This window comes from Vanessa tameamea, chromosome Z (genome assembly GCF_037043105.1).
Source record: "Vanessa tameamea isolate UH-Manoa-2023 chromosome Z, ilVanTame1 primary haplotype, whole genome shotgun sequence".
Taxonomy (NCBI): domain Eukaryota; kingdom Metazoa; phylum Arthropoda; class Insecta; order Lepidoptera; family Nymphalidae; genus Vanessa; species Vanessa tameamea.
In genome coordinates this window covers 9,290,320-9,311,392 of record NC_087341.1, presented here as the reverse complement: position 1 = coordinate 9,311,392, position 21,073 = coordinate 9,290,320, and the positions used below count along the sequence as shown (strand labels likewise).

The 21,073-nt window shown below is 30.4% G+C and overlaps 1 protein-coding gene across 2 annotated transcripts in view; it reads right to left on the bottom strand.

The window, feature by feature from the left end:
- The window catches only part of LOC113404044 (uncharacterized protein), a 184,239-nt gene that overhangs the window by 103,451 nt on the left and 59,715 nt on the right, over window positions 1-21,073 (bottom strand). The gene's annotated exons all lie outside the window — the stretch shown is intronic.

Sequence of the window (21,073 nt, the reverse complement as noted above, 5' to 3'; positions counted from 1 at the left end):
TTGCATTAATAAAAGATAGATTCACATATTCATCTATATTTTTATACAAATAAATAAAAGCTCAAGGCAATATAATAATTGGTATTGGTTAAGCCAATTTAAAAATGTATATGAAAAACGTTGCACGTGTCACTGTTCAAATCGTAATCAGCTTTGATAAAAAATGTTTTTACAAACTACGGGTTTATATTTTTCCTTCAAATAAAATCACCGCTAGCGCAAAAAAAAATCTTTTATTTTGATTATACAATATTTTTGAATTTTTAAAAATTTCACCTGATATAACTTTAAACATTCTCGTAACGTTGGATGTAACCCTACTACCAGATATACGCTTAAATAAAGCTTAAAAAGGATTTTTGCGGTCGTTTAAACTACCGTGTCGTAGCTGGGATTTCATGACAAATCTTAGACGCAAATAAGTACTCCGTGTTTGATCCAGCCTCTGATTTCTTCAAAAGGAAAATAGTGTTTCATAAATGCGCTCGGTTTCAACATAACGAAAATGTCATTACACCAATTTAATAAATTAATTATGTTAAATTTAACCAAGAGTTTCTCTTTCACGGCAAATCCACTGGACTGGCATTAGATGAAATTTGTTGTAAAGCAAGCTTAATCTCCAAGGTTATAGGCAACTTTTTTATTCCTAAAATTGTTTATAATGGCAATAATTTAAATTGGCAATGTTACAAGACGTTGTCATAACTTAACATATTACATACATACTGAAATATTTACTTGGTATAATATGCTATTTAGTATTTCTTACAGCGCCATTGTTTATGGGCGGTAGTGACCACTTACCATCAGGTGACCTATTTGCTAGTCCGCCTACCGACATCATAAAAAAAAATGTCAATAATTCCTTTGCGTGATTTAAAAATCAAATATTATGTAAGAAATATCCTTACGGTAAATGAAAAACCCGGCTATGTCGAGATAAACGTAAAGGGAAAACTCTTGAAATAGTTTATCAAAATTCCTACGTAGACAAGAGTTCACACTTGTTAGGAACCGCTTTTAAAATAGTGTGGATTAAATCATTTATTTTGTGGTAGAAAGTTTCTGACAATCCACGTAAAGTCTATACGTTGTCTATACCGCAAAGACAAAGTTTTCAAAGCAAAACACAAATTCAAAGTAAACGCAGCTTGAGTAACGTGGACCGATGACTTGAAAAAGGTGACGGAATGCGACTGAATACTAAAACCGACGAACAGTGAGCTTGATCATATAGTGCTTGTATTTTATGAGGATAAATAAAGTCCAAAAGGTTAAGTCGAGAATTAAAACCCCTTGAAAAAAAATAATTAATTAATTTGTGATATTTTTAATAGATAATACCTGAGCTAATATTAGTGTTCCTAAGAAAATCTTCTTTAGGACTTATATCAAAAATCAATATAGTACAACATAGAATAGAGTAAATTCTTATTCTTGTAAGTTCACTAAGAGTTTACAGTTTTAAATATTTGTATGATTAATAAATATCACGTTAAAATTTCTTATAACACTTTGTTCTATTGCTGTCAACTCTGCTGAATATATTTAGTAGAGTGCCGTAAGACATAAAAATTGTAAAATCTCGGAATCCAGCGCCAATCAATGAATCTGTGTAACACGTGTTTTTTTGCATTATTAATAGCTTAAATTAAAAAGTTAAAAAGAAAAACTGACCGATCTCGATTACAACAATTTTTAACAACAATTTACTGGAAAGTAAGAGGTGGAAGGCGGAATAAAATGTTTATAGGAAAGATTTAAATTTTATATTGAATGAATTATGTTTACATAGTAACTTTAATGTTAATTTCTAAGATTTTCGCAAAAATAATGAAAAAAAAAAAAAAAACGGAATACCAAAATTCGTCACCTATATACATTATTACATTTTATTGTTCATTATTGTGCGTCGTCGTCGTACAGCGATCACCAATGCATTCTAAGCAAGCAGCAGTGCAGTTTCTTGCACCCACAAGATGATCGCATTCAGTTATGCATTTCATATACAAAAAATATATTTTTAGTAAAGATTCTGCATCTACTTGTGACTGGATGATTGTTTTTCTCCCTCTGGGTCTGTTTTAGTGTAGTTCTTAAACTCAATTCGTATACAAACCGTGTGATAATTAGCTTCCTGAATTACTAAATCTAAAACGCCTCCAATAATTTAATGGATATTGCGATATATATTCACTTTTCTCTTCACTTATTAAAATTAAAATAGTTTTCTTGAAATCAGAGGAAGTTACGTAGCTGATTTGTTGTCTTGATGATTTGGACTATCTTCTTTCCTTCATTTTATGCGCTTCTTTTTCACATAAAAAGCACCTACTTTACCACTCAAAATAAATCAATTGCATTAGCCGTTCGAAGTTTTATTTTAGATGGACATCATGCCGATGTGGTGTTCTTTTTTTCAATAAGAATTAGTTTATAGTTTATTAATATATTTTTGTCTGAATACTGAATGCACGCTCCACATCCGCTCTTTCTGCAGAAGCAGCTTTGAGCGTTGATATTTCTCTAGTGACTTTGACAATGTCTCCTAGTCCAGAGTTCATTCAGAACTACATCCGATTTTTTCATAAAATAAGATGCAATCATTACTTATATTATCACGATTCGATGTTTCACCCATTTTGATACGAGGCTATAACAACAAATTTGACTAACTAACTAACTAACTTATATCATCATTAATGGTTTATATTATTAAATTTTGCTTGCTTGCTTGCAGAAATTATTTTATATAGGAACCGCCAAAAACAGCTCCGTATTGAGCCTAGCAAATTGCCACGTGTACTATTCGGTTAGGGCTCGCGTTAACAACACCCAACAGCTGCTCTAGTCCTCTCCTCTCTCTCTCATCTTTATACCAGCAATCCCTTGAGACCGAAGATCAAGTTGGTGAAAGTTTTCCTTCTTAAAATATAACTTTAAACTAATATAATTAAAGGAAAACTATGGAAAATTTATAATTATTTATAATAAAAAAAAAAAAATTGAGCACGGCCAAATTTTTTTTTTTACATTTTTCTATATACTATTAAAAACACATTTCCAAAGTTTTTATAAACATTCATTGACTGGCCCTGGATTCCGAGGTATAAAGCTTAAAGCGCTCCACTAATTAGTTATAAATGATTATATCCCCAAAGTATAAGTTATCACGCTGAAATTAGTAAAATCTATTGAAATATATCTGACTAAATCGCGCTAAAAAAATTCAAATCGAAGTCTTAAACTGTAAAGTCTGATAAACTTAAGAAACACACAACAATACTTTTATAAATGTGGTAGTATACTACATATTATAGTTTCTATTTTTCTCTTAAAACTGCTCGCTAAGCGGATTTTATACCGTTGAGCTATCCATTCCCTGAGAATTATAGAAAAAACCAGAGGAGATCGTTCAGTACTTCCATATCGTAAACCTTACTTAAATTTATCATCCACCGAAGTCAGTACCAAAATTATATTACGTGAAAGCTCTTTTTCACGATCAATATAATCAGTGAATGAAGAGCGTAAAATAATTGGAAAATGCTATTATAAATGACTAATAGCTTCAGCTAGTGTTAGTTTTATAGCGTCAGTATATCGTGGGATCGGGATTGGATTTTATTGATTCTTTTGGTTGAGGGTTTATTTAAACTAAGTATCAAAGCTCCGACATCGAGGTGAATTGTTTAAAATATTGGCATAATTTGCTTTCATATTTTTAAGACATAACTCAGACTTTCGCTAAGGTATTCATTTTATAGGTCGCCTGTTTGTTGGATAAATAGTTTTGAAAATAGAGCTTCAAAATAAAGGCTATAGTCTCCGGGATTTGTCAACACGTGTGGCATCCGATATTACCAGCATTCCAAATTTCTATAAAGAGAAATGCTATCAGTATTTTAGCCACTCTACTGCGATATTATGATGATATGTTTTTTGTAAACATTATATATTATATTTCAATTTATATTAAGATAATTTTGATAAAACTCGTTTTTTTAAGTTATTATAATTAAATTATTATAACCAACTAATGGCATGGTATTCCAATATAATATGATTTTTTTTATTCATTCTATAAATATATTTTAATCAATGAATAAATATAATATTCTAACACAAAGAAAAATTAAGCAAAGATATACATAGTTGGTATAGATAACTACATTTTCATACATTATATATTATCAGTACCTATATACTTATTTGAACTGAGATGAAATAAGACGAGTAACTTTTGAGTTTCTTGTAAAAAACTCACTAATATATGTCCCGAGATTCTCATATTCGCTCAGAACTGACATTACAGATTTGTGGATGGTTTAGAATACTCGGACTATATTAATACTCGGATTATAATATGTGCCATTTTATTTTCAATTCATGTATTTGTTTCAGGATTTTCAAGTTTTTTGTTATATAATTGTAAATTTATCCACACACTTTAGTAGATTGGGATTTAATGTGATATGTGTAGAATAATTCATAAAATAAAAATTTAATTATTCTTATTTAAATATATTCCTCTGGTTTGTATTCTTCTTGCTTGCCCAGAGGATAGATATTGCGATTCAACGGGGAAATGCTGCTAGCATTCTTGCCAACATTCAACGGGGTCATGATTTATACAGAAACTATTTTTAATTCATATGTATATATATTTAAGGACTTAATGTTAATATTTCTAATCTTAATAAAATAGTCTTTCCTCATACATTGACATAACCTCACGGACGGTAGGTCCAGTTTTAACTGATGATAATTACTATACAGTTTATATCATATTCCTCATTATTACATTTTGCAGTAACATGCGCTGCAAAATTTTATAAAGTCGATAAGATTTATTAAGATCTACTTTAAGAGCTACCGTCAATTATTTTGGAATTACTTAAAACACAGGCACTATTTTACTTGACAGGGTTTTCTGCTCGTCCTTCTGATTAGGTACCACCCAATGATCACTTATTTATATAATTATTAAAAAAAATATATCGCTTTTAGAATTACCACTAGACCAATTCCCGACCTATTTTATAGTCTGAAATTATTCACGGTTTCCCGAATGTCAAAAATCAAGTCTAAATCAAACGAATAAAATTTTATGTAAAAATAAAATATTTGTAAATTTGTAAAATAAAATAGAAAGCTTGTTAAATAATATACAATTATTCTCTTATATTGTTAAACGCTTGTCCATAGCAGGTCATCATTAACAATTTTTCATTTTCCTGTAACATATATTGTATACACTAACATATATTATAATATATGTGATCAAAACAGTAACTGTGAAATTGAATACAGTTAGTGATACTTTGTATAAAATAGAAGAAAGGAGTATCCTTGTCAGATCGCAAGTCCACGCACACATACGAGAATACGTGCGCGAGAATAGAAAATCCAATAACTTCGACTTCCCATCATTATTCGCTTACCCTATGTTCGTTTACTATACAGAAAAATGTATCCATACATCCAATATTTTCTTGACGTACTGACGCCTGAAGGCGAACTTATGCTCTTAATACTAAAACATCTTATCAAAGAATAGTCTTTTCTTTTATCCGAGTTAATATTTAATCACAAAAGCATAATAATTACATAATTATAATCCGTTCTATTATATTCACCTACATATAATCCAAGCTCAATACAATGCTACGAGCATATCATGTTACGGCGACACGTGACTGACTTTACTAAGGAACTCATTGTTGTTGCGTTACACAAAGGACGCCACTAATATTTGCCGATTTGATAATTTGATCCGAACTTCATATAACTTATATAACCATAATTATATTGTATTATAAATTGCAGTAAAGTAAGTATAGAAAGTAAGTATTTCGTGTAGCGACTCTGATGTATATTATTGTAAACTCTGAATATTCCATATATGTACAATAATAGATATATAATTATACATACTTATACTTATATGAAAGAATCTTTATTGTTTTTTATATCAATTGATCCTACGTATTAAATAAAAATTTAAATCTCATGAAAAGAAACGTACATTAAATAAAGATAAAATATAATTATAAAATCAGATGTTATAATGCATTCATTTCCAAATGAATTAATAACTACAGCCTAGTGGGTAGTAGTCGCATTTTGGGTAAAATGTAAATTGAAATGTAAATGTAAAAACTTCATCAAAAACCATGATCCACAAAAAATATTACCATAAACCAACACACAGCGTGTACATATCTCTAGTTCAATATTTACTTAGGTTAGTCCTTTCGAGAGATGAAAGGAAAAGCATTGTTTATTATTAATATGATTTCTATGTAAATGTGAATTTATATAAAATATTAATTACTCGTTAGAAATTTGTTATCTTATTAATTACAAAAGTGGGCATCTTGTAGAAGTTTTTTATGGATCTAATTCATCTTATTAATAGGTTTCAGTAGCGTTTTGTGCGAATTTAATAATATTCAAAAGTCGCCTGAATATATTCTGAATATATTAATATAAATAAATATGTATATTGTATTAAATATATATATATAAGTGTCATTTAGGTGATATAGGTACCGGAAACCTTTAAAATTAGTATTGTTATTATTATTATTATTTAAACTTCGCATATGGAAGATTTTATTCAGTTATACGTTTTTGTGCAACTAACTATTCACGAAGCAGATGCCGTGGAATCTTTTACATCGGATAATTTAACTGTCGAAAATAAAAAATCAAATGATGCAATGTTTCCGGAGGTCACATTCCACAAACTCTCTCAAAGAACACACTAATCACCAGTTACATAATTAATTATAATATAACTAGACATGGCAAAAAGAAATTATTGCAACCAAACATATTTTTCAAATTTTTTTTTATTTTGTCAAGATTTTATGAGTTTATGAGGCTTTCGCTTAATCTTCTTATTTCTTATCTTAATATTTTTAGGAATTTGTATAAATATTTTTTATAAAATTATTTATAGCCGCGGTTCTCATTGATAATTATTTGATACAGATCAAAGGTACTACAGAGATTCACTCTGCGCGGAGTGCTATACAATATTGCAAAAATAGCAGCAAAGGAAACGGTTTAATCTCCTATGTTTGGACACAAAGCCTTATCTTTTCTTTAAATTTTAAGTCGTCTTGTACAACCAAAGTCCAGAGAGGAACATCGAGATGGATCTTTCTTCGTTTGATACGTGTCCATCTTTACTGGTTTTTATTTTATTGTGATACTAACGACGCTATTCATTATTATTATATTTAAAAAAAATACGATATAAAATTTATTTAATATATTTTAAATAAAAAAATATATATTATTATTTATTTTTCAATTTACGTTGACGCGCCCTTCTCTTTTCCCCAATCGCTACAATGTCAGTATGCAATTTAAGCTGCAAGAGTGTGAGTTCTATTGCTACACTCAGAACATCGTTGTGCACACGCACACTAAGTTAAATGTCAGAAGAGATTCACAGTCAACTGGATGTACGCTCTACTAGATATTCCCGATTTGATATAACGATGTTATTATCAGTGTGCAATATTCTGTATTATTATTCTTATATATTTTTTAACAAAATTATTTTTATTTATAATTTAAACATCATAAAGAATAAATTTGGTATGACAATGGTACCAACATTTTAGCAGGTTGTACACGTGGCACAAAAATATTAATACCGAAACTAATTTTCATCGTGACACGGGCTTTGTCATTTATAATTAATAAATATGTTAGTATAGGACCTAAGAGAAAAGAAAAAACAAAATTATCGCTTATAATAAAAAAAAATATAGAAAATCTTTAAGTTATTTTTTGATGCGTATACGAATAAACGATTTTTTTTAAAACAATACCTACAACAATTATCTATCGCGTTTTTTTTTTTGTAGGGCTTAATTTTTTTTAATACTGGTAGGTACTGTCCATTCATCATATATTTTATGAAGTGGCAATACTTTTCGGTTATGTTCCGTTAAATCAGCTATGTTCCAGTTTGGAAAGGTGAGTGAGCCAATGTAACTATAGGCACAATTGAGATAACATCTTATTTCCAAAGATTGGTGGCGCATTGGCGTTGGAAGGGATGGATAATATTTCCAACAACGCCTTTGTCTGTAGGTGGTAGTGATCCTTACCATGAGTTGGCCCACTTGCTCGTAAGTATTTTCTCACAAAACCAAGTTTGACTAACCTGTAAATTAGACCACACTTTCTCCGCTAAAAAGTGATCTATAAATTACTAGTACAACGAAGTAGGATCTGTACAAAAGTTATATTTCCGATTTTGTAAGATATTGCAGTAGATTTTACATTAAGTTTCAACTAATTTTAAATTAATAAAAAAGTCATATATTTTTTAACGTTCAAAGAGGTTACAACGGTTTTATCATGGCCGAATATACAAGTTAAAGTGACTTAATATTACATTTTTTATATTTTTATAATCAATAAAGCCGAGACGGTTCTGTAGTTACAACACGCGAATTGTAAACGGGGATCGTGATTTTCGTGTCATTTATTTATTTTTTTAACAGGCTTTTTGCGCGATGGTGATAAAAAAACACTGAAAAGATATCGGAATTGTAATTTTATCCAATGTTATCTTGCTGTATTTATACTCACCTGCAGCGTGGGCGAACAAGCTACTGTTTCTGCCACCAAAGATAACAAGCAGTCTGTTTGTGATCATTAAGAACGCAGTCTGTTCCATTTTTATATTCTAATAATTAAGTTATTATATATATTACATTACAATACAGTAAAGTTTCGAAATATAAGATATAGATATTCCAAAGTGAGTAAAATTATTATTGTATTTTGTATTTAGGAAGTAATAAAGAAAACAAACGATATATTTTTTTCAGAACATCTTCTCAAATATTTTACCGCAATCTGTCATTTCTTGTTAAGTACTGTATATTTATTACGAAAAATTAAATAACGAGAATAGCGAAATATCTCATTATGAAAAATGAGCGATTCATTCTTCTTTGATTGACATAACTTTAATGTTATTCGTTCCTTTTCAGACTGTGACTTAATGGTATAAATAATATGCTTAATTATTATTTACATTGTTTCGTGAAATTCTCATTGTATATTAAAAATAATAAATTAGTTAATTTGAAAAAAGTTGAGAGGGAAATTCCGAAATGGAAGGAAATGTTCAATACTATTTTTTTTCGTACTGCCAATAACTAGGTTTAGGCAAAATTAGGGAATTTTTTTTTCCTTTTCATTTTTCGAATTAATGTTGCTAGGTGTTATTATTTGTATATTTTTTGGCGATTGTCGGTCGGGTTTCGACTAATATTCGACCATTAACATAAGTGACTGTGCTCCGTAGTTTCAACCATTACAATTTCGTCTATTGACAGTGACAAATTCCATGATCCAAGTTTACATGTGGCTGTACGTCATATTTTAAGTGTAAAAAGTTCCTTTATCAATTTACAATCCTATCACGTGAACTGAACTGAACGCAAGTATTTTGTAACGGCGATGTATAAAAGAACAGTTTTTATGTTATAACTAAAATCAAAATATACTTTATTCAAGTTTGAGTCGTCATTTAACAAACTATTTAAAGTAAAGCTACCACCGGTTCGAAATGTAGATTCTACCGAGAAAAACCGGCAAGAAACCCAATAGTTACTCTTTTTCAACATCTAAAATTACGGTCATGTTAGTTAAATACTATCAACTATTACATGTGTATGTTATATATGCCTGCCTGGAAGTCAACAAGCATTAACTCCGCGCTTTTTTATCATCTATATAATCTTGTATCGAATAATATGCCTTCTTTACCAATGTATTTTTTACAAATGACTTGAATTTATGAAACCGCAATGTTGAAAATGTCTGTATAAGTATCATTATACTTCAACATGATAGAAACAACGTCAAATATAATTTATATATAACATCAAGTAAAATCCTATAAATGTCCCACAACTGGGCAAAGGCCTCCTCGCCCTTTTGAGGCGAAAAGGAGCCTACTCAACCACGCTACTCCAATGCGGGTTCGTGGAGACAACTGTGGTAGAATCTCAATTAAATTGGATCCATGCAGGTTTCGTCACGTTGTTTACCTTCAACACCGAGCACGAGATGAATTATAAAAACAAATTAAGCACATGAAAATTCATAGGTGCTTGTCTGATCTAATCCATAACAATCGGTTAAGATTCACGCGTTGTAACTACTGAGCCATCTCGGCATATATATAATGTACTACAGAACAATTAAATTGGTAATTTGAAGGTGGCCGATTCGCAGTATTATGGTGTAAACCACAACGACGAGACGATAGAGTAATATTAGCCAACGTAATATCAAACTTGGCTCACGGCCATATTTTTGTTTCGTTATACTTTTAGAAATGAAGTCCTGCAGTTTCAAATCTTAATTGAAACGATATTTATAATAACTGTACATTTTTGTTTGTTCTTGTTTGCCCCGGTTATATTAATTACTTTCCTAGTATTAATAACCAGATTTATTCTAAATGATTCAGAGATCCGTTGCTACTGAAATACTTATATTATAATAATAATAAATGAAGTTATTTCAAACTTGGCCCATATAATGTTAGTTACAATATTTCTTACTATGTAAGCAATTTATAAATTTTAGATATTTGCTTACTTATAATTCCTTTTCGAAACTGGAACACAGAGCACACAGACATGTGTGTATACCCAGTGTCTCCAGTGTAGAGCAGTCATTTCTCACTACTAAAAATATTTTTTCGAATCGAATCACCTCGAATTTTGGTTAACATTATTACCAGAATAAAGACTCATCATTCGCTAAACTTATTAAAACGGGTTATTTGAGAGCAGGGCAGTGTGTATCTTACATGAAAGTGTATGTATATGAAACGAACCGCAACCCTTATTGTGAACGCTATTGCTGGCGAAATGGTTTAAATTGAATGCTAAAAAAAAATATTATCTTTATACAATCGGATCCACTCAATTAATTGATAAAAAATCTATCTACAATTATAAAATAAATTCAACTGGAAGTTATTTGTACAAAATCTCACGAATTCACGGAAAGGAAGTTGCAGGCATTTATTTAGACTATATCGTTTACACAATAGCACGTGATTGCGCCGTAAATTTGTTTAATGTATGACTGAGCAGGCACTGTGTGACTTCAGTTGCTTAATCAAACTGATCGTCAGTACATTCAGTGAACCGAAATAGCTGCCTTAATTTTATCTACGGCATTAATTATACAGCGAATATGAACTGTTATTACCTTAACTAATCAATTGATTTATCGATTTTAATTTCACTAAAAATTTTATTATTATTAATTTGTGACTAAGTCAGTATACAGCTAAGGCCATTGTAAAATTAAAAAATCTACATACTGCTAGAGGGTTTTATTGATAACGTATTCGTTTGGTTTTAAAAAGCATTTATCAAATCAAATCAAAACAAAATACTCTTTATTGTACACCAGTAAACATAAAGTTGAATCACATTTAAGAAGGATGCACAAGAGGCGGCCTTATCGCTAAACAGCGATCTCTTCCAGGCAACCTTAGGGTAGAGGAAAGAAACAGATATAGAAAGAGGTAGGGGTGTACAAGGCAGATATAAACATAATATATGAATACTTTACAGTGAAATAATAATATATTTAAAATAAAATAATGTACAGTACCTGGTAGCTAACAAGCATACATATATGTATGTATCTCATTAGATATAAATTATATATAAAATTAAACTAAAATTCTCTCGAACTAAATACAACATTAAGATAGAATTGTTTCAACATAGTTTTAAATGAAGCAAGTGATTGTGCACGTCTTACTTCAACAGGAAGAGATTTCCACAGACGAATAGCCTGAACAGTAAAGGAATTTGTATAGAATGAAGTCGAATGAGGAGGAATTTTTAAAAGTAAATTATCTTCAGAACGAAGCGTTCGATTATGAGTAGTACATAAAAATTTAAAATTCTCCTTTAAATAGAGCGGAGTTGAAGGATGAAAAAGAATTGAGTAAAGAAGATGGAGAATATGAGTATTCCTGCGATAGCGAATTGGGAGCCACTTGAGCTTTTTGCGCAAGTCGGAGATGTGATCATATTTACGAAGACCAAATATGAAACGAATGCAAAGATTTTGAAGACGCTCAAGCTTGTTTAGTTGCTCTTCTTTTAAGTCAACATAGCAAGTGTCACCATAATCGAGAATTGGTAATATGAGGCTCTGTGCAAGCGAAATTTTAGTGGGAATTAGTAGAAAGTTTCGCAACCTTCGGAGCGACCCTACAGCAAAAAACATTTTTTTACTTAAGTTACTTATATGTGGTTCCCACGATAAATGTTGATCAAAAATAACTCCTAAATTTTTACAATTTGTGCTAAACGGTATGTCAACATTATACAAGCGAACAGTGGGTAAGTCAGAAAAAGAAATGCGTGACATTAATTTAGAACTCCCGATGATTAAAACTTGGGTTTTTGTAGGGGTAAACCCTACAAAAACCCAAATTTTTAATCCAATAGATTTTAACCATTTCGCAATTTTATATAGATATATAACATTTATTAATGTTATATATCTATATCATCGTATTAATAGTGATATATCATTTTTTTAATTAATAATAATTTTTAAATTACTCGCGGTGTTATTTTACGAACAAACAGTATATGAGTCAATTCAAAACTTTAGTAGAATTCTCATTTGTCAACACATACAAGAACTCTGAACTCCGCAACACACGCGGTTGGAAAGTTGGACAACTAACATTACTAACATTGATATTGCTCGATAAAATAATATTATGTTGGTTATATTTGCAATGTCAATATTTTACTTCGAAGTAACATTTAGACAACAAAATTGTTTCTTAGCTTAAAAGCAATTCATCCAGTTTAAAAACTTTAGTGTATGTCTGTCTTGGGGGTGAGATTCTAAAACATACGGAGTTAGAGACATTAAAGTATATGCATCTCTCTGTTACACCGTCTCCCTCGTGTATGCGTGGCATGAACAGTTGTATACCACATATTGTAATATAATTCGTTTCTTCTCCGTGTGAATTTTCGTTACACATTGCACAGCAAATTTACCGCGATTTTATTTTCTTAATGATCAATTTAAATGCAATAAAAAAATATCGCCTCCGAAACACGAAATACTCTGATTAACGCATCAGATTATATTTTTCATTAAGTTATACAATTGGTTAGATTTATATATTGATAGATACTATCACTTTTATTTCATAGAAACAAATGAAATGATGAAAACATCGTGAGGAAACCTGCATGTCTCTAATTTCAACAAAATTCTGCCACATGTGTATCCACCACCCCGTATTGGAGTAGCTTGGTGGAATATGCTCTAAAACCTTCTCCTCAAAGGTAGAGGAGGTCTTAGCTAAGCAGACGGAAATTTACAGGCTTTTACTGTGATTTTTTGCGGGATAACAAAAAATAAACTTGAAAACGCACAACAGTCTAGTTCGATCTTCTGTAAAATAAAGAGAAACCTTCGTTCGATTTCATCAAATATTTTTTATAATCTAAGAGACGAAACCTCAAACTCTTTTGCAGAAGAGACTGACGATCACTGTTAATATTATTTTGCTATTTAAAATATATAATATTGGACAACATCACATACATTACTCTGATCCCAATGTAAGTAGCTAAAGCACTTGTGTTATGGAAAATCAGAAGTAACGACGGTACCACAAACACCCAGACCCGAGACAACATAGAAAACTAATGAACTTTTTCTACATCGACTCGGCCGGGAATCGAACCCGGGACCTCGGAGTGGCGTACCCATGAAAACCGGTGTACACATCACTCGACCACGGAGGTCGTCGAGGCTATTTGATTAGATATATCGTGACGATATCGTGACGTCATATCGTGTGTCTTTATTTTTATCGATATTAAATTTTATGGATTACGTACAATATAGTGAAAAACTTGATTGTCATATTTAACATTACATAGTATAAAACAAAGTCGCTTACCGCAGTCTGTCCCTATGTATGCTTAGATTTTTAAAATTACACAACGGATTTGGATGTGTTTTCTTTAATTGATAGATTGATTCAAGAGGAAGGTTTATATGTGTAATACGTGCACAATATAGTAGAGAAACACAGATAATTTTAGAGGTTTCCAAAGTAATGTAAATAAACACATTTTTCACTTTCTATCACAGCAAATGCTGGCTCAACCTTACGAGACAGATCAAAATAATGTACTACAGTATTGTACACCTTAAAAAGGTCTTCAAAAAGGTCCGGGATGGTATATGTCTATCTCTTAGGGATAACCCACAATAACTACTTTTTATCCTTAACTTTTTTCGAAAAATAATGGCTTATTTTCTAAGATATTACAGGGTTTGTATTGTCTAACGACTGAAAGGCTGTGAACGTTGTAAGACATTCTGTAGTATATTTAGTAGCAGCATTGCACCCTTGCGAAGTCGGGGCGGGTCGCTAGTGATACTATAAATTACATGATGTAAATAAATTTTCTTACTCTCCCTACTAGCACTTTTGGTTAGTTACTTTACAAAATAAAACTTACATCAGTTCGAAGTTTCGATTTCATCAAGATAAAACGCCAAACTCAGTAGTCACTCTTATAAGCATATTATAACATCTTTACCTATTTTAATATCCCATTTTTTTATCAAATATTATACATTGTGTTGTTAAGTTACTCGCGTAGTTTTCTAACGTTTTAAGTAGCCGACTCTCGTACATAAAATATAACATCAATAACGCTTCTTTATTCTGTCAGTTCAGGATAAAAACATTCAATTATTATCAAAGCTCCGGTATTAAATAATCGATAGACTAAAAGTGTTATAATTTTTTAATGAAACAGAATATTTTTTATCGGAAACACTTTATTTATTTTATGACTATCTATTATTCTACTGAGTTTGTAAAACTTTTTAAATTATGTTAGACTAGATAGATGTTATTTAAGATATATTGTTAGTTTCGCTACAAGTTTATGCAAAAAAATTTGCTATTATATTATGTACATGTATGTATGTATGTATATGTCAGTCATTTAGTCAATTGAGTTCACGTAATGTTTACAAATGCAGTTGTAAAACTGTTAATATTATTCAACTATATGATCTTCACGAAATCATATAGAAGTTTTCTCATAAGGTCCTCGATCTATACGCCTATGAACTTATTCAAAGATCAGACTACCTCTTCGTTAATTTCATTATGATCGGCTCAGCAGGTTAGTCGTGACAGCAAAAAGACGAAGCTAAATTCGCATTTATAATATTAATCTGATTTCTTTAATTTATTTTTCCTGATAGATGAAGAAGGCTATCTTTAATTTTACTCTACGATACGGCCGTAAGACAAAATGCAGCGAGCACGTACAGTACCTATAAATGTGTTCTTATAAAATCTAAATTTAACAACGGATAGAACCACAGGGCACGATACGTTTGTTTTATAAAGCCGGAAAGTGCTAATCTCATAAGCTCACATGGTCTGTTTATACCGGTACATTATTGTTTACATATCTTTGCGCTACGAACCTAAAGAGCGGAGCAGTAGCCATTAAACTCAATCGATCTAACAAACTGTAAACTACTTGCCTCCTATTGATTCGGCATTTAATACTATTTACGTCAAATGTAGCTAATATATTTTTTCAATAGTGTATCTTCCTTAACAATATTACTTTTAAATTTGGAATATGGTTGGTAAAATACGAAGTAAAATCAGGATCCGCAAATGTCACAATACGCAAAAAGATGTTGTCAGATGTTCCAGAAAATATATTTTGCTGAAAGGTAGAGAAATACACAATGCAAGAAATTCGACGCGACCTATCCTATTCATTGACTCCTCGCTGAAACTTATCACGAGAACACGTTAAAACGAATGACATTATAATTTTCTTCATTAAATTTTATACATATTAAAAATTAAAATGGTTGATTTTTATTAAATATGTACAATTAAAATAAAATAAAAAAATAAATTTTAATTTCTTTTAATTAAAAAGAAGTTATAAATATTCGTCATTTAACTGAAATTCGACATTAAAACGGAAAAATATTATGCTTCTTGAACTTGCTAATGTGTTTATTACTAAAAAAACTTTTGAGTTTATTTATGTCGTTGTTTTATATTTATGTATATGTATATAATGTTTGTATGTTTAATATATACTTGTACGTGGAATTATATTTTAAAACAAAAAAAAATTCATATTTGTGCCACAATATATCAAAGTTGTATCAAGTATTCGATTAAAGCTTTTTGATACTGGGCTCTTCGTAAAGCCGTCTACCCGGTCCCTAGAGATTACCTACATCAGATATACCCCTCTGGCCTCTTGGCCTCTGCCAAGCTACAATGCTTTATATTGTTATTAGTGTGGTCAAATTCAATTAGGCCATAAAATATCCTTTCTGCCTCATTTATAAATCTGATCCTTGTTTCTGTTTACACGTTATATTAAAAAGTTAAGAAACGTGATATGCGCAAAAGAAGGGATAAATAGGAATATTAATAATTCCTTAATTAATTTGGGGCATTGCTACTATTCTCTTTAAGAGAAAATAAAATAAAAGATGAAAAAAAAAATAAGCAATTAAATAAAAATAATTTATATTATTAAAAATGTAACACATATATAATTTCTATTACAAAGATAATTTTATCAGTCTATCATCGAATAATTGCATATAAATTAATATTATTTTTACTTCTCATTCATCAACCCTTTAAACGTTGAATTGAAAAATACGTCCTTATAAAATAGAATTTCCTTATTAAATAAATTATTGTATTAGACATTGAAAAGACAATTGCGTTTGAAATACGAGCCTTGGGCGTTATAAGTGATTAATTAATTATTAAATGAAAAGTAGCTATAACTCGATTCTAAAATATTTATCTCTAATATAGCCCTTTGGACAAGCTTTTAATATATTTTTCATTCTGTTTCATTTTACTTTTCACGTTATGTTTTTTATATTGAAATATTTGACTGCAAAATGTTGACTTTCAATTTAGTTAAAGAAATACAGGACGCTTAAATAAACTCGAAACTAAATAGAAAACATTTACCCGTTAACAAATTTCATTTATTTTATTAACTGTGTAAAAAACGACAATTCCGATAGTTTATATATCTTGTGTGGTATATACATTATAGATGCAACGAAAAAATTGGAAAATTTAAAAATTAAATAAATTAGACCGAGAAAAGATAACGAATGGCTTTTTGTTGCTTCAATATTATCGAAAATCTGTTCCGACGATTCAAATTGTAAGTGAATTAACAGTTGATTAACTAAATTCAACTCTTGCGAATGAGGTATTACAGTAACAAATACCATTGTACTAAATATCTTAAGACCTTTTATTTTAATATCAAACGTTAATCTGAGCTACCTTTATTGTGAAGGGTTGCATTCCATCTCTAACCTACTGTCAGATACAAGAGTTACAATTAATTAAACCAGTCTATTACGAGTTAGATGTAATACTAGAATGCGACATACGTAACAAACAACAGAATTATAATCAAATCCAAAGATAGTTTAGCTGACAGAGTACTAAACTTCATTAACTATTGCTTTTGATGATGCACATAGTACAGCGAAAATAGTTTAACTGGCTTAACAACACGGAATATTCCAGGAACGTTACATTATAAAATAAACTACGTCTTGATGTTTGAAAAAAATGCCTCTGAACAAATATTAAAATAATAATAATTATCTTTCAGTCGATTCACTTTGACTTTACAGTTTGTTAATAACAGACAAATATTTTGGTTACTATTATGCAGCTTAATCATGTTAATCATCTTAGGTTTTTAACAAAATACTATACGTATATTTTAGAACAATTGCCATATAATAATCTGCTTAATTGGCCTTACTGACTGGCATTATTTTTCTTTCAATCATATTTCAATAACCTCAGTAACAACAAAAGTTATAGTCGAAATGACAATATCATAACTATTAAAAGTCCTCCTGCGTCCGTACGCGACAGACTCAAAAATTATCAAACGGATTTTTATAAGGTTTTCTTTAATGGAAGGAGTGATTAATGAGAAAGATTTAAATGAATAATTCATTATAACTTTGTGTAGATTGCCTGAAATATGATGATTGTTGAAGTTATCGGAAAAATATGCCGACTAACAGAGATGTTTATTATGATTAATGTTTTATGTAGACCCCTACTCTACTCACGTGAACCCGGGAAGTAGCTAGTTTTAAATAAAACAAAACATTAATATACGAAATTGAAAGACTTTTCATCATCATCAGCAGACCCTACTTGTCCACTGCTGGACGTAGGCCTCTCCAATTTCACGTCTCTATGATCTATCTTCGACTATTCGCATCCAACTCCTGCCAGCCGTCTTGCGCAAACGTTACTCCGCCGTGCCTGAGGACGTCCTACACTACGTCATCGTTATCCGTCAGAGAACCAAAGTCATCGACATAGCCCACCGGATTACTAAGCTGAAGTGGCAGTGGGCCGGCCATATTTGTCGTAGAACCGATAACCGTTGGGGAAAACGTGTTCTAGAGTGGAGACCGCGTCTTGGCAAACGTAGTGTAGGACGTCCTAAGACACGGTGGAGTGAAAGACTTTTATCAAAGAATAATGTAGTTACTTAATTGTTTTCAGTTACTTAAGCTGACAATAGCATTTAAATTTTACTCATAACGTTTAAAGTAATGATGGAATATTTGCCCACCGAGTATTTCAGTGTTTAATTTGTTCATATTTTTCATAACGATGAGGATTAAATTCAGATACAAATTCAGTAGTTCAGTAGTAGCCAGTTCAGGGTTCAGTAATTAACCTCTGTTTTTTAAATAAACAGCAAAGGTTTTAAATCGTTTGCTCATGCCTAGAGGCTCACCGGGCAAAGTTTTATAAGCGCAAAATCACAAGGCAGATATACCGGGTTATATTTTCACAGGTCATAATCCTCCTGCCCTTACCCCAATTTTACTTGGGGTCGGCGCAGCATATCTTCGTAATCAGTCTTCCATACTTCTCTGTCGGACGTCATCTCACAAGTAACATTCTTTCTAACCATATCGTCTTTCACACAATCCATCCATAGTTTCTAACTCTATATCCATGCTCAAAATCTTCCTCACAACAAGGTCTTCATTGCTCCGCAGAACATGCCCATATCATGACAACCGGTAATATTTTCACAGGTAGTAGTTGAAAAATTTTATGAAAAAACTAAACTTACTTACACTGGATTTGTGAAACTTTACATCTATAATATTAATATGGCAGGCATGTTTCTTTTACCTTCACATTCGCTAAGAACGGATTTTGATAAGCCAATTCAAGTGTATCGTGCGAGATAGGATGAACTATGGACACAATTACTGTTTTTAATAATTTAAAACTTATTGTAATTGTGAAAATATGGAAAATAGGGTATCATTACGAGATATTGGGAAGCCTACCTAAGTGAAGGTACACTATGATAAGAATATACGGAACCTTAAGGAAGGAATGTACGTGACTGCAAAGCAATATGTGAAAACGTTTAATTATAGTTATAGATTTCAAGTTTATCAGAAGAGGCCTTGGTCCATCGGCACGATACAAAGTGTTTGGATATAAACTAATTATAACTCAACTTTGAATTTTAATTGGTTACTCATAATCAGCAACGTGAACGCATGTAAATTGGCTTCACTACTAGCTAACACGATTTACCAGGCATCCCAATATTGACTTAAAAGCGTTCATGTAAATTATACAGTAATTAATAGTTTCTAATAGAGAAACTACGTTATGATTATGTCATTTATGTTTATATGGCGAAATAAACATATACATATAAAAAATCCTACGTAATATGATTGATTTAAATTAAAAACTCAATCATGCGACAACCACAAAAATATTTGGTTATTAACTAATTATTATTATTTTATTAAATAATAGGAGGAGGATTTGGCAATAGTTTTGTTTTAATATAAATAGAATAAATTAAAACTGAAAGTTGAGTTTTTTTTCGATTTTTTTTACGATATCACTCAGATTATTATAACTGTCTTGTAATTTATATTTGCATTTTATTATTTAAATTTCTTTATAAAGAACACTTGAACACGATTGAATGAAGTTTACGTGCTCTAAACTAAACCTAAACTAACCAACCAAGGCACGGTGACGAAAGCCACAAGATCAATGATTTAACGTACACAAATATACATCAAGTTGGTTAAACATCCACCCTAAACAGTAAGTAAATCAATGTGATTAGTTATAACATGTTTTTTCTATTATTAAAAACTGACCAACAAGCAGAATATGATCTTAATATAAAGGGTACAGGTGTTAGGTCCACTTCGTACTTTCCTGTACCCTTAACAACATCTATGCAAAATTCGATCGAGTTCCTTAGGCGGGAAATGGTAATAAACAGATAATCAAAAACATTTTCGCATTTATCTTTGTATTGTTAAACAGATCTTTTACCTTAGTAAACACAAACATTTTAGATCAAGAACATTTGTGATAATTACTTGTATAATAATTAATTTATTTGAATTAAGGTAGTTAATATTATCCAGATCGTACACGCAAGTATGTAATGAAGAAGAAGTTGATATTCTATAACTTTTATTTATTGATTGTTGTTTATTGACAGGTGAGATATATGAAGAGAATGATGTATCAAAATTGGTTTGAATCGTAATCTTAATGTGAAACATTGATCATAATTTGTCCAATGTTTATCCTTTAAAATTTGCCTAATATTATCTCATAATACATAAATTAAAATATCTTAAATCGGGTTAGATTAATTAATTTAACCGAGTTTCAATATTATACATAACTTTTATATTTAATTTCATCGATAACTATTTATAGATTATTTTATTTTAAATAAGTATTTGAAGAAATATATGTAGTCATTGCATCATTTTTTGACTGTATAGCTATAAATTAGTATACATTATAATATATGAGTATAGATATGATATTTTAAGATTCGACAAATATTATATGTCTGTA